At 44.0% G+C, this 23,515-nt stretch overlaps 1 long non-coding RNA gene across 1 annotated transcript in view; it reads right to left on the bottom strand.

The window, feature by feature from the left end:
• Positions 1–23,515, bottom strand: part of LOC122789180 — a 584,349-nt gene that overhangs the window by 497,988 nt on the left and 62,846 nt on the right. The gene's annotated exons all lie outside the window — the stretch shown is intronic.

The raw sequence follows: 23,515 nt of genomic DNA, 5'->3' as shown, positions 1-23,515 counted from the left end.
CAGGCATGTAAGAAAGTTAATTAGAAACTATAGTGAAAAAAAGGGAAAAATTACCAATAATAGTAAGGAAAGAACACATAAGTGCAAACAAAGGTATAAAGTGTAGAAAAAACAAAAAAAAGTTATAAAAGTGAAGAAAAATATCACTTAACTGAATGGAACTCGAGAGCTATGGATGACCATGTCTATTTCGTGAAAACTACAGCCCTTTGTTAGGCCTTCTTGCCCCAAAACTGACTACCATCTGTGCAGCAGATGGTAGTATCCATTCACTCACCTCTGTCTGTTTCATCACAGACTTATCTCAAAACGTTAGGTCTTAAGGCAGCCTTTTCACAGTATCCCATGCCAGGCTTCATAAGGGTGCTTCACTGGACTGTTTATATCAATCTCCATATTTTGACAAACTATCTTTCCCAACCAAAGATATTTAAGGCTTATCTTTCATATTCTTCAACAATGGCTGGATCCCTTTCTTCTAAAAACTGAAAGTCCACTCCAGCTGCAGACTCCTTGGATATTAATCACCACTGATGCATCTCCTCCAAGGTGGAGGAGAATTCAGGGTGTCTGTTCACTTCAAGAGTCTCACCTCCACCTAAAACTCTTGACTGTTAGGTGCCCTTCAAGACTCCCTGTTTCAGTCAACATAGCCATCCACTTAGCCAACATGATTATTATCTGGTAGATCAACAAATGGATGGGGGCAGAAACTAGATCCTACCCACTTAAATTAAGAGGCAGTGAGAGAGAGTCTGGCAGCGGGCAGTCTCATAACTTTTCAAATGCTAATCCCATTCATGGGAAGCCTAGTTCCCTTGCAAACAGACTCGGTCACTCCTTCTGATGCATCACCCAAGGAAGTCCCAGAATAGATCATCTTTGAGGCAAGGGCAAGCCAAAGAAAGAAAATCCACAGGAAAGTATGGAGCCTTCTGATGAATTCTTCGAAGAGTAGCCAAACCCAAAATTATTCACAAGGAATATAAAAACCTGTATGGAAGGAATCATGGACAGATGTATTTATATAAGGCAGATACAGCCAAGTAAAAGAAAGGTTCTTAGCCAGAACTGCCACAACTAGTACTGCTACAAGATTTCAAAGTCTGAGAACTGTGACAACTATGAGTTGCAGGGAGTCCCCTTTTGGTCCTTCCTACATCTTGAACACTTAGACATGGGGCCATCTAGTCAAATTCAGCTAAGACAAGATGAACTATCCAATCAGTGTTTTCCATAGCTGGCACGGATTCTTTCTTTTGGGAGAGTTTTTCTGTCTTCATGTTTGTGTGATCTTGATGCTAGTATGTAAGTGTAGTGGGTTGTCTTGATTCTCTCTATATATACATATCTAGTAATTGTTAAAAATCTTACCATAACCATAAATGTCCTTCTCTTCATTGTTGTGGTATTCTTCACTAAAGGGATCCCCTACCAAGGGCAACCAAATGTGCAGTCAGTACATCAAAACCATAGGATTTTATAGACATATGTTGAATGTATACTCCCCGCTCACAGTGAAGGCATAAAGGTGACGTATGGACATACATACTTCAGAAATGAATATCCCCAGGAGGGACAACAGTCCAAGGAGAGGAGGAACATGTATATCAAGAAGGAAAATAGAAGAAGGAGATGAGAAAAGGGGGGAGGGAATACTGCCAACAGTGAAGAGAAGGACATCTATTGTTATGGTAAGATTTTACACAACTGTACTATGTCCTTCCATGTCACTGTTGCAGTATTCTTCACTAATGGGAGAGTACAACATCTCAACGGGAAAGTTGGGAGGAGGAAGGACCAGAAGAATTCTCCAGAAAACCATGCAGGATAACTCTGGCAAAGCCAGCTCTTGCTCTGGGAACAACATCCAAATTGTAATGCTTAGTAAAGGTATGAAGAGAGGACCAAGTAGTAGCTTCCAGGATGGAATTGGTATGCAAACATTTGAAAAAAAAAGCACCAGAGGGTGTCACAGCCCTGGCAGAATGAGCCTTTACAGAAGCAGAAGGGCTTTTCCCATGAAAGGAGTAACAAAAGGAAATGACCTTAAGAGATCCATGAAGCAGCCAAACCTAGAGATCTAGAATGAAAGGAAATATGAAGTTCCTCAGACTTGTGAATGGCCTTAGTTTTATCCAAATAATACCTGTCTATGCGAATCCAAGGTGTGAAGAAACTTCTCACTAGCAGAATGTGGAGAAGGAAAAATGTGGGCAAATTAATAGACTAAGAGAACATGTATTAACCACCTTGGGCATAAAAGAAGGATGAGTACAAAGAGACACCCTGTCCCGATAAAAAACTAAAAAAAAAAAAAAAAAAGAGGAAGAGCTGTAAAGGCCTGAAGCCCAGACACCCTCTTAACTGAAGTAAGGGCCAAAAGAAGAAAAGTCTTCCATGTACAATGCTGCAAGAAAGCTGATGCTGCAAGCTCAGAAGGAGCCAGAGTCAAGACACTTAAAGCTCAGCAACTGTGGAATCAGAGAGAGATATTTATTATCAAGAGGAGCATCCAACTGTTTGGCCTTAATATCATCAGGCAAAGGCTGCAGATGAAGCCAAGAGTAGCAGCTCAAAAGAGAGAACCAAAAGCAGCTCTAAAAGAAGCATTAGTTGCATCATAACTACATTTAACAGAACTGTGAGCCACTCAGAAGAGGTGCCAAACATAGAGAGGGCAGAAACCTTCCCCTCAGAATCAGGAAAGTCATAGACAACCTGAGAGGCCTGAGAAAGAACAGCTAAGACATTATATGTTCGTATAAGTCTGATAATTAGTAGCCCGAAAGGCCAGGGTGGTAGCAGTATATACCTTTTTGCCCAGCTGTTCCATGGCTTTACTGTCCTTGTAAGAAGGAGGCAATTTAGTAGAAGGCAAGAGCTTAGAACGTCAGTCAGAAGAGACAGACCAGCAGAGGGACATTTGTAAAGAAACTTGCAGTCATCAGGCACCTTATAAAACATGTCAGAGAAGCTGCTGAAAAAAGACTCCATCTGGCGGATTTCATAATAAATTTTCTGGACGTCAGAAACCTGACAACAGTCCCATTTCAAAAAATGCCATCATATGAGAGAGAGTATCCTCAACAAAGAGTTTCTCAAAGGGAGAATTTGGGCCAATGTAGCTTCCTCCTCAGAAGGAGTATCTGGGCTAATGGAATCTTCCTCCTCAGAACCAAAGTACAGTGGAGAAAGAATCTGAGAGGAGAATGCCAAGGACTCTTCCCCCTAAGTCCAATTCTTCATCAGAAGAGTTCTGCTCCCTAGACCTCTTAAGTGGAGTAGAAGACCATGGAGGGACAGTGATAGAAGCTCCCTGGGGTGGCTTCAAAGCCATGAATGCATTAAACAACCCGTGTAAAATCCTGCCATTCACACTGGGGATCTTTGGGAGCAGGGTAGATGTTTAATTTTCTGCTGTTTCTTTAGAGGGATGTCAGCCCTAAAGATCTTAGGAGGTTTGGATCCCTGCCAGCACTCAATGTACTGGGAATCTCTTCCCAAACAAGAATTTGCAGAACACCCTTTGGTCCCTCGGATAATATCAGCTGAGGTTCCCCATCAACACCTGCCACTGACATTTGCAGAGCCTCCAAGGACATGCGAGAAGCTGGATCCATGCCAGCCTCTGACGAGGTCGTGGCAGAGGAATCCAAAGGAACAACTGGATGATCCTCTGGGCTTTCACCAGCCTTGAGAGAGATGTCCTGAGAAGGCAGTACAGCAGCTGAATCAGAACTAACTCTTTTGGTCTTCTTGGCAGAAGGCTGACCTTCAGAATGGGATGATTCCACCATAGCACTCTGTGCCAACAACATAAGGTGCTAGTTCTCCAGGTAGTAGACAGAGAGGAGATACTACTATGAAGAGTGTTAAGGACAAATGGTTGACAAACTGAGCACTCTGTATGGTCGTGAGAAGCTCCCTGGCAAAAGACACTGCTTGTGACGTTCCTTTGGGGAATCTATCTACCACAGCGACAGTTTCCCTTTCTGGATGACAAGTAAACTCACAAATCAAAGAAAAAAAGAGATGATAAGAAAACCCCAATGGGGCACTTATCTGATCACGGCTTGGTAACCACATGGCGTCTGGACTGGTGCCAAAGAAGTTCTAAGATATGTATGTCCATATGTCACCTTTATGCCCTACGGTGTGAGCACGGAGTATATATATGATGTACAACTTCTATAAAACCCTAAGGCTTTGGTATACTGGCCAGATTTTGGGCTACCCTTGGCTGGCACCCCTTTAGTGACTAATACTGCAACACTGATATGGAAGGACACGTCTATAAAGGTTTTGTCCAAGTAAGTTTACAGTTCGGCACCTCATCTAGCTGCAAATGAAGAATCATAGTGGAAGCCTACTCTGGCCTTCCTAAAGGTAAAGTTGTAGTGTAGCAAGGACTATCCCAAAAGAAAGATCAGATGTTCAGAAAAAAAACACTAAATTGTCCAGAATAGAAGGCCACTGAAGAAACCTACTGACTGACATCTGATCGTGATACTAAAGACTGAAAAATTGCAATTACTAACATTTCTTGACTGGGAACAAATGATCTTATATAATGGATGGAACCAGTAATATATTTACTGTACATTTAAGGTTAATTTAACATGATTGGTGCAAAGAAATGTATGCTACTTTTCATATTTATAACGAGAAAAAGAGGGATTCACTGTCTGGTAAATGTAGTTTTTAAATAAAATAATAGCGAGCTGCAGAGTTTTGTACATTAATGTGCTGTATACTCCTCAAAAGCAGCCTAAGTATTTCACGGGGCTGAAGCAAATCCAGCATTTTTGTTGTAGATTTGGCATAATATTCACATTTTGCAATAACTATTTGTAATTTTGCGGACACTTTTCTGCCACAGTGCATTGATCATTAACCTGTACATACTGTAAATGTCTAGCCTTGCTGTTAATTCTTACTTTGGTTTCATATGTATCCTTATCCCATTGACTGTCACTTTCCTTGTTTTTAAGACACCTGCACCTGCATTCTCTGTGATGAATACATGTACCTATAAATAATTGGAGAACTCTTCCAGGAGTTTCTTCATTCTTCACTAAAAACTGAGCTGACTTATTTGAATGTCCACAATTAACCCAGCAGATAACTAGATGAAATTAAAAATGTTTATTTTTTCATGCTGCCAATTATATTTTTCCTTCTGTAACACACAGTGAAAACATATGCCCTACTGAACACTGATGATCTCGTTGTACAAACTTTGTGCAGTGAATTCTCTCTCAGCCTCCTCTGTCAATGGGTTCTACTCAGAGTATCTGTTAAGACATATCATTAATCCTTCTCCCACCAGCTGTTTTTTGAAGCAAATATCAGTTAAAGAAATGAGAGAAAAAAATGTGCAACTCCTCTGGCTACCTAATCCTCTGTGTTTTCAGTTGTGAATCTGACAAGCTGACTCTGAGGAATTTTACAGTAGCTTGCTTGCTGGTGTCTCCCTTCCAAACTTTAGGTTGTGGTTTACCCAACTTATCTGGCACTCTAGTATTCTGGTGAGAGGTTAGCTTTCAGCTAAAAATTGTAAACCTTAAAATATAACAAGATAGGTTCATGCAATGTGTCTCCATGGGTAGAACCCTAATTTCTGGAGAATTTCTAGATACCACTTTTAATCCCATTTTCAAATATACTGGGAATTAACAAGTCCAGATCCCCATCCCAAATAAACTATAAACTATAGACCCATAAGGCTAACCAGCCTTTTCTGCAAGGCCATGAAGAGACTCATCATGGACCGTATAAACAAAGAAATAGGTGACCTTCAAATGCTTGACCTGACCCAGTTTGGTTTTGTTTAAAGGGAAGTTGTGCCTGTTAAACCTGGTGGACTACTTTGAGAATGTCATCAAGGCACTGGATGAAGGTAAATCTGTGCATAAGGCCTACCTAGACCTAGCCAAGGCCTTTGGCACAATTCCGCACTCTGGTATCATCGAAAAACTCTCTGTTGGGGATTAATCCATATATAGATTCTTAGGATGAAACTAGGTTGTTGGCCCGGGGGCCCTTATAAGCCTAGCCAAGAATTTTGCCCATGTTCCCTCAAAGTCAGCACCCGTTTCCCCTGTCTAGCAGGGACACAGATGGGATCCCAGGGGTGCATTTTCTGTTTCCCATCCAGTCATCCAGGTTCCTCATAAAGAGGGCTAGAGAGGTACTCTGCTTGACATGGAGAGGAGACTGTTCCACAAATGGGGGAGTCTTTGGGACACAAATCTATCCCTCCAACAAGTTCTATTAATGTCACAGACCAGGTTAAGGCCTTGAGTGCGGGTTGCTCGAGTGGAGTTTGTGTTACAGATATGCAGTGACTCCATCAAGGCTGGGTGTGAGATGGCCTTGTATGCCAGGCACAGGTCACCTCTGAGCAGTCTGTATGAGACTGAGTAGAGGGACAAGGCTTTTAGCCTGTATGTATAGGATAGGTGTTCGAGACCCTGGATTTTCCTGGTCAGGAACCTCTGTGGTCTCTCCAGCTCCTGCATGTGCTTGGCAAGGTACATGCTGAAGGGTCCATTGTACTCTATAATGGGTCTGATAAGGGAGGAGTTACAGGGATGTTATGTATATCGTTGTATGGGTTGCAAACTGGCTCACTGACAGAACACACATGGTCAGAATAGGAGATTTCACCTCCACCAGCAGACCCGTCACTAGTGGTGTCCCACAAGGATCTGTGCTTTGGCCCCTATTGTTTGGAATCTACTTCATGGATGTAGAGGCAAAAGCAAAAGGTCTGTGGCTGACAAAGTTTGTAGATGATTGCAAACTGGGCGCAGTCAAATGATGTAAACATCCCACGAGATGGACTTGCACAAACAATTGATTAGTGTCAGAGTCATGGACTCAAAATCAATGCAAATAAATGCATTATCATCCCCTTCAGAAAGGGCAACATCCTAGCAGATTACCACATTAATGACAAAGCCCTACCTTCTAAATCAAGTGTTGAGAGATCTGAGCATACAGGTTGACAGCAACCTTACCTTTGATTACCGTGTCTCCACAGTGGTCAGGAAGGCCTTCTATGTTGCTCACCTCATAAGCAAGGGCATAGCTTCCTGATCAAAAGAAGTTTAACCCCCCCCCCCCGTACTCTGCCCTCATTAGACCAATAATAGAGTACAATGCTTCCTTTGGTATGTATCTTGCCAGGAAACTAGAGAGACCTCAAAGGTTTCTCACAAAGAAAATTCAGGGATTTCAGCACGTCATATTCAGACAGACTGAAGTCATTATCACTGTACTCTGTTCCGTATAAACTGCTCAGAGGTGATCTGTGCCTTGCATATAGAGCAACCTCTGATCCTGTACTTATGAAAATACTGCACATTCACAAGTCCAATGGTCCATGATTTACCCAGTCTAGAGATCTTGACCTGGCCTGTGACATCAACAGGACTTGCTGGAGAGACAGACATGTCTCACAGAAGTTACCTCTCCTTTGGAACAGGCTTACAACTGAAGTTAAACAAAACCCCTCATTAACCCAATTTGATGGGAAATTACAAATTCACTCCAGGGGTCTCACCTATGTCCCTGTTGGATATGGGTAGACAATGCTGATTTACATCTCCCTGTATTCAGAAAATCATATCTATAGGCCTTTATGGGAATAATGGTTGAACTTGGCTAGGCTTATAAGCACCCCTGGGTCATTAGAATAGTAACCTCCTATGAGCTATTCTCCTCCAGATTTGAATGAAATATTTCTGTGTTTCCTGTTCTGTGATCCATAAACAGGAAACTACAAGCACAATTTTCAAGCAGTCAGTTTTTCTAAATTCTTTATGCTTCTGCTGTTTAGTACTAGTTTTTACAGCAAACTAGTATTTTCATTAATCCTCCCTGTAAAAGTACAGTTTTGTACCTACCATAAATGTAGATGTTCGAGGATCCACATTGCTGCAGTCCTAACTATTGGGTAGTCCGCTGTCCAGTCGGCCCGAATACCAAAGTATATGGCTGACGTCGGTCAGGGCGCATTAGACTGACGTCAGTACGTCAGGGTACTAATGCGCATGACCGACGCCATATCCTCAGTCTTTTCTTGCCCCAGATGTCAGAAGACCCTAAAAAGACAAGGCCCAATATACCTGCACCAAAAATATGTACAATATATACAAAATTATCAGCATATAACCTCACCTACACAACCACCCCTAAACACAGAGGGAAGGAGGGAGGGTAAATTGGACTGCAGCAATGTGGATCCTCGAACATCTACATTTATGGTAGGTACAAAACTGTACTATGTTCTTCATTCCACATTGCTGCAGTCCTAACTATTGGGTAGAATCCCAAAGCAGAGGTAAGGGAGGCTGGCAAATCATAAAGAAGCAGGAGCTGACAACATGCCTTGCAAAATAGCTGTGGCAAAACCAGCCCTAGACTTAGAGTAGAGAGGAAGGTGATAATGCTTAGAGAAAGTATGCACTGAACTCCAAGTAGCTGCCTCCAAAATATCCTTAGTTGCCACCCCTTAGAAATGCTGTTGAAGTGGCAGTAGCCCTAGTGGAATGAGGCCTAATCCCAGCTGGAATCTCCTTGCCATGATGGGAATAACAAAATGCAATGCAAAACCCAATCCACCTAGAAATAGTTTGTTTTGACACAGGCTTGCCCTGAACTCAAAGCAAAAGAAACAAACAACTGCTGAGACTGCCTAAAATCCTTAGTCCTGCTTAAATAATAACGCAATTGCCTGTGTACATCTAAAGTGTGCAAAATCTTTTCCCCTTTATTTTGGGGGTCTGCATAAAAGTAGGCAAATGAATAGTTTGGTTTAAAGCCACACTAGAAACCACCTTAGGCATAAAGGAAGGATTAGTACGTAATGATACCCTATCCTTATGGAAAATCAAAAAGGGCTCTACTGCCATAAGGGCCTGCAACTCAGACACCCTTCTTGCAGAAGTAATAGCCAACAGAAAAGCAGTCTTCCATGACAAGTATTTCAATTCAGCAGTAGCCGCAGGCTCAAAAGGTTGTAGAGTAAGTTTTTCCAACACAAAATTGAGATCCCAAGCAGGAGTAGGAGCTCTACGTGGGGTCTTATATTCTTTGCCCTCTAAGAAACTGCTTGAACAAAGGATGCGAAAACAATGGTGGGTCACAATCATAGTGAGCTGAAATTGCTGCAGCATGAATCTTAATGGAAGAGAAGGACAAACCTTTGTCCAATAACTCAGTAAGATATTGAAGAGCCACACTCAAATTAGGCTCAGAAATCTCCAAATTCTTTGCTGTACTCCAAAATAAAAATCTCTTCCATTTTTCTGTACACTTTCCTTGTACTAGGTCTTCTAGCTTCCATAATCACATTTAAAACTTGTTGAGGAAGTTGAGACCTGCTGTGTTTCAACACAGAATATGCCAGGCTGTTAGATGAAGAGAGTGAAGCTTGACATTGAGCAGATGACCGTTCTTCTGAGATAACAGATGTGGAATCAAAGGTAAAGGCCATGGAGGCTTCCTTACCAGACTCCTTAGTAGTGGGTACCAGTGTTGCCGAGGCCAATCTGGAGCTATTAAAATCATCCTTGGCTTGTCTTGTCTGACCTTTAAGAGCACCTTTGGGAGAAGAGGCAGAGGTGGAAAGGCATACACATGAAGATTTTTCCAACTGAAAGAAAGAGCATCCACTTTCCAAGCTGTGTGATGAAACCCCTTTGTGCAAAACTTTGGCAGCTGGTGGTTTAGTGGAGAAGCGAACAGATCTATGTCTGGAGTTCCCCATGACACTGTCAATTTCTGAAATACATGAAGATCCAGTTTCCACTCGTGGGGATCCATGATTTGTCTGCTTAACACATCTGCTAAGGAGTTCTGTGCTCCCGGCAGAAACCTTGCCTGAAGAGTTAGTTGCAAGCTGAGCGCAGTCTCCCATAAAATCATTGCTTGCCTGCATAGAAGATAAGAATGTGTTCCCCCTTGTTTGTTGATGTACCACATGACAGTTGTGTTGTCTGTTAGAATCAACACCTGCCCTGGAAGAAGTAACTCCTTGAAAGCCATTAATGCAAACTGGACTGCTAACATCTCCTTCATGTTGATATGTAGATGCTGTAGTCTGGCAGGCCACTTGTCTTGTATCCACTTTCCATTTAGATGAGCTCCCCAAGCAATGTCCGAGGCATCTGTCGTTAAAATCTGATTCGCCTCTGGCGGGTCACAGAGAGTCCCTTGTTTAGGTGACATTCCTGAGCCCACCACAAAAATTCTTTTGAAGGCAAGGTATTATTTGAATGACAGTGTCCAAATCCTGGCAGTGCTGTGTCCATACATTTTGAGATACCATTGCAGCTTCCTCATATGCAGTTTGGCATTGGGAAGCACCAGAATACAAGATGCCATGAACCCTAATGCTTGAAGGACTGTCCTTGCAGTCAGCACGGACTGATGAGATAGTTGATGGAAGTAGAGGGATAGACTCTTTTGTTTGTCCGGGGTTAAAAAGGCCATCTGGGCTGCTGTATTCAGTCTCACACCCAGAAAGCACATGTCTTGAGAGGGTACTAGACTGGACTTTATTTCGTTCACAGAATACCCTAGGCATCTTAGCACTGCTATAACATATTCCAGATGCTGTAGAAGGTCTTCCTTTTCTTGAGCCAGAATCAGGCAGTCGTCCAAGTAAGGATAGATTTGAATTCCTTTTAGCCTGAAGTAAGCTATCACTGGAGCCAGAACCTTTGTGAATACTCTGGGCAGTAGATAAGCCAAAGGGCAATGCAGAGAACTGATAATGAGAATTTCCAGCTCGAAACGCAGATACTTCCTGCAACTCAGTCTTATAGGCACATGAAGGTAAGCTTCCTTGAGATCTAAAGTTACCATCCAGTGATCTTTGCCCAGCAGAGGTAAAAGCTGTTGTAACGTCAACATCTTGAACTTGGGAATGTCCAGATAAGTGTTGAGGATAGATAAATCCAAAATTGGTCTCCACGTGTTCCCCTTCTTTGGTACTAGGAACAGGCGAGAATAAAATCCTAGGCCCCTTTCTGATACAGGGACTGGCTGAATGGCCCCTATTTGGAGTAACAGAGAAATTTGCTTGTGAGCCTCTTTCCTTTGTGGAGGAGGAACGGCTGGCATGCCTTTGAAAGGGGCAATGTATGGAAATAAAACCTGTAACCGTGGTGAATGATATCCAACACCCATCTGTCTTGAGTAATTAAATCCCAATTTTCTTTGAAAAGAGACAGTCTTCCTCCCAAAGGAGCTGCCAGGCGAGAATCTACTGGCAGCTGAAAAGGCAGGTCATTGGGTCTGTTTACGAAAGGACTGACCCCTGCCCTCACCAGCCGTCTGAGCAGGTGAACCACCTGTTCTAGGCCTAAAAGAACCTTGAGCTCTGCCCCTACCACGTCTAGACCTACCCCTAGACTGGGAATCATAAGCAGGATATGTCCATCCCTTAGTAGGCCAATTTCTACTAAACTTGGTGGCTGCACCTGCAAAAAATCTTTAACAGTTTGCATAGACTTAGCTTTGTCCTCCATTTTCTTTAAAACTGCTTCCACAGACGAACCAAACAACACATCAGACTGTAAAGGAGCATCCAAAATCCTTGTCTTAACATGCTCAGCTAAATTCTGATCCCTCAACCAGGCATGCCTGCGAAGAACAGAACTAGTGGCAGCCACCCTCGAGGAGGCCTGTACAGCATCAAAACCACATTGCAAAGAATGCTTACCCACTTGTTCAGACACATGAACTAAATCCAGCAACTCTTTACACTCAATACCTTCCGCCAAAGCATCCACCTTAGATTTCAATTGTGAAAGGAGATAATTTTGATATTTTAGCATGTGAAACTGACAATTCAACGCCCTCATGGCTAAAGTGGAAGAAGTATACACTTTCTTTCCCCATCTATCCAAAGCCCTTGCCTCTTTATCAGTGGGAACAGGGTTTTTAACAACAGAGGCCTTAACACCTTTAGGTCCCTGAGAAACAGTTTCGGGTCTGCCCTAGGACTCTTAAAAGATACTTATGAGCTTCAGGCACCCTATAGTACCTATCAGGTTTAACAGGAGCAGGAGGCAAAGAATCAGGGTTCAGGGAAGCCTCTGCAAAACATCTTCCACCACATTCAACACAGGAGGTATAGCTAAGGGCCTATGCTGGGGTAAAACAAGAATTCCCTAAGCCTTTTCCTGGAATCAGAGTAATCTTGGCCTTCCCATTTAAAGTGCTCCCTCATGGAATGCAGAGTCTCTGAAAATGAGAAATCCTCAGGAGGAGAAGCTGTAGGAGTGGAATCATCCACATCAGAATCAGAATAAGGAGGATACTCCTGCAAGTCTTCCGCAGAAGACTCAGAAGCCTCTGAACACTGTTCAAAACTCTCAAACTCAGGTTCCACCCTAGGCCTCTTATCAGGAGGGGCATAGAACCTCTAATCATAGTAATCAAATCTTCTGCCATTTTAAGCATATGTTTCTTAGGCACAGAACCTGAAGTGCTAGGAGAAGCCCCCACTGAAGCTAAACTTGGCCTACCTCTCAAAGAAGTTTTGGAAACAGAAGGAGAGGCTCTAACTACCTTGGGAAGAGAGGGAAGAACAGGTACCTGAGAAGCCCCCTCAGCCTGGCCTACCTCCTGAGAAGGCACATCCTGTAACAGTAAAGTCTCTGCCTGAGACTCCAAAGAAACTCCTGGCAAAACCTCTGGCTCCACTGAGCCTTCTAAAAAACCGACGTCCGGGACTGCCGGTTCATCAACCCTAGGCTTCGCTGTTTTGTCCTTGCGCTTTTGCGAAGCGGGCGTCGGAGCATCCGACGGCATTTTATAATTACAACGCTTCCCAAACACTAACCTGGCACAGTCTAACCTTCTCTTAATAGTGCGTTTGTTAAATCTAGCACAAGAGCGGCATCCAACAACGTCGTGCTCAGGCCCTAAACAAGGTATACACAAGGTATGGTAATCCCTATGAGGTATCTGTTTCCCACAAGAAATACAGTTATTCACTTTTTCTGACATCCGGTTAAATACTGAGGCAAGAAAAACCAAAATGTTCCCAACGGGTACTTAGCCAACTTTGATTCGGTCTGAAACTCCGACTTCAGAAAATTTCAGAACGCCAACCTGCACTCGCAAAACTGCTTCTGCATCGGACCATGCGGCAAAAAAGACTGAGGATATGGCGTCGGTCATGCGCATTAGTACCCTGACGTACTGACGTCAGTCTAATGCGCCCTGACCGACGTCAGCCATATACTTTGGTATTCGGGCCGACTGGACAGCGGACTACCCAATAGTTAGGACTGCAGCAATGTGGAATGAAGAACATCAGCAAAACATGGACAGACTAAAGCAAAGTTATGTACCTTGTTAACAGTTAAGATAGCAGAACATCTGTTGTTCCTCAGTTCTCAATGTTGTAACATCCTGAAGTCCAGTGCGGATAGCAGAATCCAAAGCCACTTTTCAGTAATAGAACAGGCCACTGTACAGTAATGCAGAAAGCTTTGCAACTTAATTGTTTTAACCTAACTTTACATTAACATGCTTGAAAGTATATATGAAAGCTGTTAGATAAGTGGCAGTCGTCTCTCTTGTATCTGGACTTTAAAGTTTCTTCCTACACAACAATCACATGTCTGCAATCTCTAAAAATACTTAATTTCACAGCTACATATATGGGTTATGAAAACAGTTTCTTCATATTATGCTATTTTAGAAAACAAAACGTACACATGTTAGTAAAAACAGGTAATATTATTAACAAAACAAAAATAGGGCTAACTTTGTGATTAAAAAAATCAAAGCTGAAGCAACAGGTAAAATGAAACAAAAAATCAGTCTGTTTGTCATATAAGTGGCAATGCTCAGTTCAGTACCAAAAAATAAAATTAAAAATAAAACACTAGGGTTGCCACCTTTTCAAATGCCCAAAGTGGGACAATTTTTGTAGAAACGTGAGCTTTTGCAAAAGAAAACATATCCACAACCAGTGCAAAGGACATAACTACAATTTTTGACAAAATAAAAGTTTACTGTAGCATTTGAGTTGCTTATGTTATTTCTTAAAACATTTAGGTGTTTCAAATACAAAATAACTGTTTATGCAACTATTAAAGAAAATGTAGGAAATATTTTTTGTCCTAAAATCTCAGGACATTTGCATTTTATTTTATTTTTTTTTTCCTCAGGACAACTGCTAAAAGAGGGACTGTCCCTTGCAAAGAGGGAACACAGGTGGTGACATTTCCCAGTTACACCTTTTCCTTTAATTTGTGGTGAAGGAAACAAAGAAAATTTTACAGTCTGTAGATCTGAGCAAATCTGAGTCACCAGGATGCCCTCTGTCTAAAAATGTTAAAGTTTTTCCACATAACAATCCCATTTCAGAGCCAACTGCTTTGGCCCGAGTTCATCTTTTCTTCCGACAGATACAGCCCATACTTCTCTTGGTCCTTGTTCCAATAACTTTTTCTCCTCTTAATGTATTACTACATTGAAAAAGATCTCATAAAAAACAAATTTGGTGGCAAAGGCAATCTATTAATAACACATACTTTTTTTAAGAACTTTTCCCATATTGTTTCAGGCCAGTCCTTAAGACACAGGTACACAGATGAAATCAATTATCTGTACCCTTGTCCAGAGGGTCTTTTTCCCATAACCTACATTAAATCCACCTTACTGCATAGCACTAGCTCTGCCAAAAAAAGAAGTTATGTACCTACCATAACGTTCCACGTTTGTTTTCCATCTCGCCTTCCTTCTTGCTTGTTGGGTTCGGAGCCGACTCGGCCATTTTACTATAGCTGGAGAGCTTATACTGGCTCGAGGCTAACCCCTATCCCAACATGCCTAGTAGTAGCTACCCATATCTTGTTTGTGATAGCCCATACTAGACCATAAAAGTAAAATGCTAATTTTACTAAGCTCTTACACAAAAGGAAAACTTGCGTATAAAAGGAACAATGCGCATGCAAAGGTTAAGGAGGAAAAAGGAACAAAGCAGCACAGTCAACTAACCTGGTATGTCAATAGGAAACTCAGCCAGTGTAACCAATGAAGGAATTCCTCTCGATCCTCCAGGAAGGGGGAAGGAGGGGAGGGCGCAAGAAGGAAACCGAGATGAAGGACAACAAACATGGAACGTTATGGTAGGTACATAACTTCTTTATGTTATGTTGTCCCCATCTTGTCTTCATTCTTGCTGGTTGGGACCACGTCCCCAGCACCTGGTTCTTGGGTGGCTCACTGGAACAAACTTTTCAGGACCATGGAACCAAATGATCCCCTGTTCCGGGAGACCACATCCACTTTGTAATGAGTGATAATGGTAGGAGGATTTGCCCATGTTGCTGCTGCACAGATTGAATCTAAAGTCAATTTGGCTTGGAAAGCAACAGGGGTAGGCAAGGCCCTGGTTGAGTGTCCTCTGGCTTTCCCTGGAAGCTTCTTGTTACGCAAATCATAAGTATAGATGATTGTGTCTGACAGCCACTTTGATAAGGTCAGTTTTGAAACTGGAGAACCTTGTTTATTGTTAGCAAAGGATACAAACGATCTGATTTTCTAAAGTCCTTGGTCCTGTGTAAATGAAAGCGTAATTGTCTATGAACATCCAATTGGTGGAGTGTATACTCTGCCTTGTTGCCATAATTGGGGAAGAATACAGGAAGCTCGATGGACTGATTTAAATTATACTCTGAACACACCTTTGGCAAGAAGGAGGGATTGGTTCTGAGAGGAAATCTATCTTTGTGGAAGATGAGATACGGCGGGCGAATAGATAAAACGTGCAATTCAGAAACCCGTCTAGCTGAGGTGATGGCAATCCAGAAGAGGGATTTCCAAGACAGAAATTTCAGGGGACAAGATGACGGTGGTTCAAAGGGTGGAACAACCAGAGAGGCTAAAACAAAGTTTAGGTCCCAGGGGGGATTCTCTTACCAGGGGCCGTAAAAGGGTTGTACCTCGTAAGAATGCTTTGCACAGCTTATGGGGCATAATGTTTGAGCCCAACTCTCCCACATAAAAATTGGAGATGGCAGCCAGTTGGATCCTAATGCTAGCTGCAGTTGCCCCTTTTTCGAAGGTTTCGGCCAGGAAATCAAGAATCTTGGGAACAGGATCATTGAAGGGATCAATATCATTATTCTTTGCCCAATAAGAGAGCCTCTTACATTTGCTAGTATAGATCTTTCTGGTAGTGGGATTATGAGAAGACACTAGGATGTGCTGTACTGCCTGGGAAATGTTGGGGAGCCTGGCTAAGACTGGAAGTGTTGAAACCAAGTTGTCAGCTTGAGAGTTTGGAGGGAGGGGTGGACCAAGCCCGACTGATGCATCAGGAGGTCCGGAACTGGGTCCAGTATCCAAGGCTCCACTTGTAGATGATGGCAGAGAAATGGGAACCATATCTGACAAGGCCAGTAAGGAGCAATGAGGATGAGCTTGCAACCCAGTGACTTTGCTTTCTGAAGTACCTTGGGGATCAGAGGAAAAGGTGGAAAGGCATAAAGTAGTCCCGGAGGCCAATCATGAACAAGTGCATCCCTGGGTGACTGTCCCGGTGGGGGGGGGATAAGTCGAAGTAGCTGCTGCATTTGTTGTTGTGGGGAGTGGCAAAAAGATCGCAGCATGGCTGGCCCCAATTGCGAAAAATCAAGTCCGCAACTTCTTGCTTCAGGGATCACTCATGAGGCATGAGGATAGCCCTGCTGAGCCTGTCTGCTATCATGTTGGATTTTCCGGGAATGCACATCACAATCAGAAAACTTTGGGAAGACATCACCCATTGCCATACTCCAAGGGCCTCCCGACACAAGGGGTAAGATCTGGTCCCACCTTGTTTGTTGATGTACCATACCACTGACATATTGTCTGTCTGAATTGCAATAGTTCCGGTAGGTAGAGAGTCTTGTATTGCTTGCAATGCCAGAAGCACCGCTCTCATCTCTAGAACATTGATGTGCAAGTGGTACTCGTGTGGCTGCCACATTCCTTGAACAGTTTGTCCCAGATAATGCCCCCCCATCCTATCTGAGAGGCATCCGTGGTCACTGCGGCTAATGGATGGGGGTCTAGAAAGGGTCTGCCCAGAGTCACCTGGGGGGGGGGGGGCAAGCCACCATACTAAGTCCTTTTTGCAGGATTCCGTGATCGAGTCATATGTGACATTGGTAAATCCTGGAATGACCACCGAGCAAAAAGAAGCCACTGCAGAATTCTCATGTGGAAGTGAGCCAGAGAGACTAGAGTAATTGCTGCAGCCACTGAGCCCAAGACCTTCAATACCTCTCTTGTCTGAACTCTCTTCTTTTTCATGAAGAATGAAACTTTCTGACGACTGGTTGACAACCTGTCTTGAGGCAGCTTTGCTATCATGGCTCTTGTATCTAGGTCTGCCCCTATGAAGGTAACAGACTGACAAGGCAACAAGGCAGACTTTTTGTAGTTTATGATGATGCCTAGATGGGAACAGGTTTGAATTGTGTAGTCCCGTGCTTTGATCAGTTGATGCTCGGTGGTAGCAGTGAGGAGCCAGTTGTCTAGATATGGAAACACCTGGAATCCTAAGACATCTCAGGTAAGCCGTGACCACTGCCATACACTTGGTGAACACTCTGGAAGCTGTAGTGAAACCAAAGGGCAGAGCTCTGAACCTGTAATGACTGGCTCCCAGCTGGAAGTGTAGGAATCTCCTAGATCACCTGTCCATTTTTATGTGGTAGTATGCATCCTGGAGATCGATGGAGCACATCCAATTGTCCTGACCCAAAAAGGGAAGAATGGACTGCAGTGTTACCATCTGGAACTTTGCTTTTTTTTACTGATTTGTTTAGCTTGCTGAGATTTAAGATGGGTCTCCAGTCCCCTGTCTTTTTTGGAACTAAAAAGAACCTTGAGTAAGTTCCGGATTCGATTTGGTCTGCGGGGACTTCTTGGATGGCTCTTTTTTCTAGCAATCTTTGTACTTCTAGGATTGCTTGATCCCAAAGATTGGGTGGAACGTCTGGGATTGAATGTTTTGTTCTTGAAGGGGATAACTGGGAAAAGGGAATTTTGTAACCACTGGATATTATTTACAGTACCCATGCATCTTTCGTAATAGTTTGCCAGGCTGTTGGGTACAATGATACTCTGCCCCGACTGCCTCCAGAGGCGGACAGTCCGGCCTCCTTTCAGGAGTGCTGGAAGGGCCTAGCAGAGAATGTATTTCTGTCACCCTGCTGTTGCAGACCCCTCCTGCCGTGAGGCCAGCATCTTCCGTCATGGTTTCCCCCTCTGCCCCTGGGGGAAAATTCTCCACGTGTGTCAGGCGAAGCTCCCTGGGATCTTCAAAACCACATTTTCCCACTCTTCTGACCTTTATGAAAGGGTCTAGATGGATTGGAAAAATTGACTCCTACAGCAGAGAGAGTCTTGCCATCCTTATCACACCTGGTGAGAGTCTCTTTTACCTGAGGCTCAAACAAGGATGAGCCATCAAAAGGGGTATTGGTAAAGGAGGACTTGAAGGGTTCCACAAATTGACAAAGGCGCATCCAGGAGTGTCTCCACAAAGCAACTCCGGTACCTGCTGTCCTACTCGCTCCATCTGCCGCATATGAAATGAGCCTCATGGAGGAGTTAACCACTGAAGTCAAGGTTGCAAGCTGGGAAGCCGCCTTGCTTGCAACTCCCTCAGCTGTAGGATCCTGCAGGGTATCTCCCAACACCTTTAGAAGATCCCTCTGAAGTCGCTTGAAGTGTGACAAATAATTCAGAGACCTGAGAGTAAAGGTTTCTGAAGAGAACATATGCTTCCCATACCTGTCCATTGTACAGGACTCCTTGTTCGGCAGATGGACAGATGAAGAAGTTTCCGCAAGTTCCTTCTTAGTGGCTGCTGCCACCACCATAGCATCAACAGGAACCCCTTTGGAAAGGAAGGACTTGTCTTTGGGGGCAGTTATAAATTTATCTGGTCTCCACGGAACTGGTTCCATGATCTCTGGAGCACTCCACGCCTTCCGACTCACTACAGACAAAAGTGGGTCAAAAGGCAGACACACCCAAGAGGTGGAGGGTCGGGAACCAAATGCATCCAGGTAGACAGACTCATCCTCAGAAGGGGCTAGGGACATCCAGTTACCCCTCTGTCTAAGGATTTCCAAGATGTCCAAAAAGGAGACATCCTCAGAGGAGGACCATGGAGACCCTTCCGATTCATCCAATTCTGTGTCTGAAGTGATAGACTCAGGGGAGTCCAGATGCTTCCTCTTACATTTTTTCTTCCGAGGGACCTCCCCCGAATGTTCGGGGGAGGTGTCGGAAGAAGTGGGGTCACCCAATGAGGCATCCCGGGGCATAGGTTCTCTACACTTGGAGGGAGGAGGAGGGTCAAAGACAGGCACAGGCACCGAGAGAGAAGGAGGTGAGGGTGGAGCGGTCTCAGGAGAAAGCACGCTCCTCATCACCTCGAAGGCATCACGGTCCTGAGCCGAAGGAGTCTCCGGCTCCGAAGAGCCCAGAGATCTCCTGTGAACCAACAGCGATGGCTCAGAGGCTGATGTGGGAGCTGAGCTCACTTGTGCTGAAGCTCTAAGAGGGAGAGCAGGATCGGACAAGGGTCCGATGCCACTTCCCCCCTCGGAGTTGACGAGTCAGCTTCAGCGCCCAGATACCTTGATGGACTGAGACATCAAGGAGACTGGGGAGGGAGTCGGAATCGATAAAGGAGAAGTAAACGGAACTGACGGTTCCACCACCACGACATCCATACACTCTGGCTCCAAGCTCAAGAGAGTTGGAGGAGGAACCGATAGAGAAGCTGGATGGGCCAAACGAGCCAATTCCTTATGGGCTGGGCTCGATAGTAATTTGGCAAGTGCCTGTGACTTGAGGAGCCTATTAACCACTCTCCACATCATGATCTGAAAGCATGGAGGAGTGAGAGGAGGACCGGTGACTGCCTGCCACAGATTGCAACAAAGGAGACTGTGGAGCAGAGCGCACCAGCTCCAAAGAGGGAGACCTGGTTCTTTTATGGGTTCAGACTGGCTCCGAAGACACTGATGGAGCCGCCGGAGACATAGCTTTGTCAGAGACAACACTGGGAACCAACAGAGCCAAAGATTTCACAGCAGATTTTGGGTGTTCCGAAATTGGAACTGTTGAGAATGGTTTAGGAAACTTGTCAGACTGTTTAGCTGGCTGAGTAACCAGAGACAAAGTATCCTGAGGGTTCTTCAGAAGGCCATGTAAAATCAGTTTGTTTTTTCTCTCCTGCATGAATCTGGAACTGAAAGCTTGACAGATAGAGCATGAGTCCCGCAGGTGAACAGCCCCTAAACAGTAAACACAACTCATGTGCCCGTCCGTAAGGGACATTTTTTGGCAGCACAAGTCGCACTTCTTAAAGTCAGAGGGTTTTGACTCTTTGGACATGCTGAATACCATAAGATGCAAACAGCAAAAAACAAAGCTATAATGGCTAGCAAAAACAGAACTACAAACACTGCAACAAACAAGGATACTTCTTTTCCAAAAAAAAAAAAAAAAAAAAGAAGGGGGGGGCAGCCTCTAAGTAAAATGATGACCCCCCCCCCCCCAAAAGGAGAGCCTCGAACTTAAATGGCTACTCCAACAGAAAGTGGGGAAGAAGAGAAGAACCTTCTATGTTAAACGGGCTCAAGGGGAAAGCAAGGCCTAAGAAAACGACAGCCAAGAAAAACAGCTGAGGAAAGTCAGAAGGTTGTTTTGTATAAACATGGACTAAAACAGACACCAGTAATTAAACTGCTAACAACCCTAAGAAAGGAAGATAGCAAAATACAAAAAAACTGAGTACTTAGCCTGAGCCAGTAGTCGCAATCTCGACGCTGCAAGAGGCAAACGAGATTTGGGTAGCTACCGCTAGGCATGTTGGGATAGGGGTTAGCCTCAAGCCAGTATAAGCTCTCGAGCTATAGTAAAACGGACGAGTTGGAGCCGAGGATCAGCTCTGAACCCAACCAGCAAGAACGAAGGCGAGATTGGGACAACATAACATCCTTCTTTTCTACCTGTCTGCTCTCTTTTTTTCACACTTCATATTGGTGGAACCACCAAGCTGTTACAGATGACCACCTCCCTCCAGCTTACACTCACAGGCTTCAAGCCCCTTGGAGGGTCTATGGATCTAGACAGACTGTTCACATTGAGGTGATAAATGCCAGAATAGTGCTAGATGCATAAATGGAATAGCTGTGATGCCAGAGCTTGCCATTACCTCCCAAGGCCCATTTAATAGCCAGGAAGTCACTCTGATTCTTGGACTATCTGGTTTCTGGCTTGGTGAATTTTCTAGACAGCACTGCCACCTTCAGTCCCTATCCTCTAAGTCAACACTGCCCCCAACCTTACCCTCTGAAGTGTATACAGACAATGAAGGATTTAGAGAAGTCAAGGGACAGCAGGACTGGTTCAGAGCATAAGCTCCAACTGAGTTTCTGAAAAGCCTTCTCACCCTCATCATCCATCTGATGCTTTTGCCTTGTTTTGCCTTTGTGAGATCTGTAAACAGCCATGCTCTAGAAGCAAACTGTGGTGATAAACTTTTATATAGTACCTTCTGAAAGACCTCCCCCCCCCCCCTGGAAAAAAGCCCTCAGTTGTCTCTTTATTTGGGGAACTAGCTACTCCGTTATAGCCTCTAATTTTTATTTTTAGTTGTTTAAGTATCTGTCTTCCCCAATTACATTTTTTTTATTTTTTTATTTATTTTTATTTAACATTTGTTAACTGGGATAGTCCGACTTGGAATGAAGCCAATTTTCAGAGGATGCTCGGGGAGAAACACTCCAGAAGCATGTCTTTGTAACGTGGGAGAAAACCGGAGCACACGGAGGAAACCCACACAAACGCAGGGAGGACATGCAGACTCCACACAGAAGGCACCCCAGCCAAGAATCGAACCAGAGAACCTCTTGCTGTGAGATGACAATGCTACCACTGCACCACTGCGCCATCCGCAGAGTGAGAGTCCACATAAGTCCAGCTTGCCTTAAGGAATCCAACACCACTTAGATTGTCAGAAGATGTGAGGCACACTTTTCCCTGTATGGGTGACATTCAAAACAGGCTACATCATAAGTATGATTAGGCTCTAATTCACAGTCCATCAGTCTTTGAATGTGACTAAGGCCCCATGGAGGCTGAACAAGAGGACAGTATATAGAAAAAGCCTATCTGCAGCAGTTGAAAAGTCCATTTTCTCATTATTCTCATCAATTATGGAGCTGACCTTCCCCAACCATCAACTCAGGTGCCTTTTGCATAGGGTAGCTACATACAGTGGATATAAAAAGTTTACACACTCCAATTCCAAAAGGTACATTTGGTGCAAAAAAGTACAGTTTTGTACCTACCATAAATGTAGATGTTCGAGTGTTCACACTGCTGCAGTCATCACACTTGGGTTATCTTCCGTCAGGCGGTCCCGCAGTCGGCCCGAGTTCCAAAGTCTTGGTCCGGCGTCGGTTGCTGTCGCTTTTTCCCTGACATCAGTGCGACAGGGGTATAAAAGAGGTAGCCGACACCATTTTTTTCAGTTTTTCTTGCCCCATTGCCAGGTGCCCCCAAATAGGAAGGCAATACATAATCCTAAGTAAATTACATAAGTAGAAAACAATAGCTACAGCTGTAAGCAAATACACCATGTAGAAATACATCTTAGAGATTGTATAAACAGGGAGCTATAGATAAAACCCAGGTAAAAAGAGGGGAAGGTGGGAGGGTAACCTGGACTGCAGCAGTGTGAACACTCGAACATCTACATTTATGGTAGGTACAAAACTGTACTATGTTCATCGTGTTACACTGCTGCAGTCATCACACTTGGGTTGAATCCCAAAACTAAGGCTGGGCAGTTGGTACTAAACAGGGTTTGGAGAAGCTAGTAGGCCCTGCAAAACTGCAGTGGCAAAGCCAGCTCTGGTTTTTGAGTATAGAGATAAGTGGTAGTCCTTGGTGAAGATGTGCACTGAACTCCATGTTGCAGTTTCCAAAATATCCTTGGTTGGTACCCCTCTGAGAAAGGCTGCTGATGTTGCTGTAGCCCTGGTGGAATGAGGCCTAATGTTACGAGGTACAGGTTTCCCATGGTGTGTGTAGCAGAAACAGATACAATGTCCTATCCATTTTGAAATGGTATGTTTTGATATAGGCTTTCCTTGAGATCCTGCAGCATAGGATAAAAAGATCTGATCAGATTTTCTGAAAAAGTACAGTTTTGTACCTAACATAAATGTAGATGTTCGAAGATCCACATTGCTGCAGTCATAAAGTACAGTTTTGTACCTACCATAAATGTAGATGTCCGAGAGGAATGCATCTGCAGTCATTACAAATGGGTTGTCCTGTCATCAGGCAGCCCTTCGGTCGGCCGGATTCCAAAGTCTGGGTCTGGCTTCGGCTGGTGTCGCACTTCACCCGACGTCATTGCGGCAGTTTTCGGGTATAAAGGCATCAGCCGACGCCATTT

Source organism: Protopterus annectens, chromosome 14.part0 (assembly GCF_019279795.1).
Source record: "Protopterus annectens isolate FY-2018-M chromosome 14.part0, PAN1.0, whole genome shotgun sequence".
NCBI lineage: Eukaryota > Metazoa > Chordata > Ceratodontiformes > Protopteridae > Protopterus > Protopterus annectens.
This window is presented reverse-complemented; position numbering and strand designations above follow the sequence as displayed.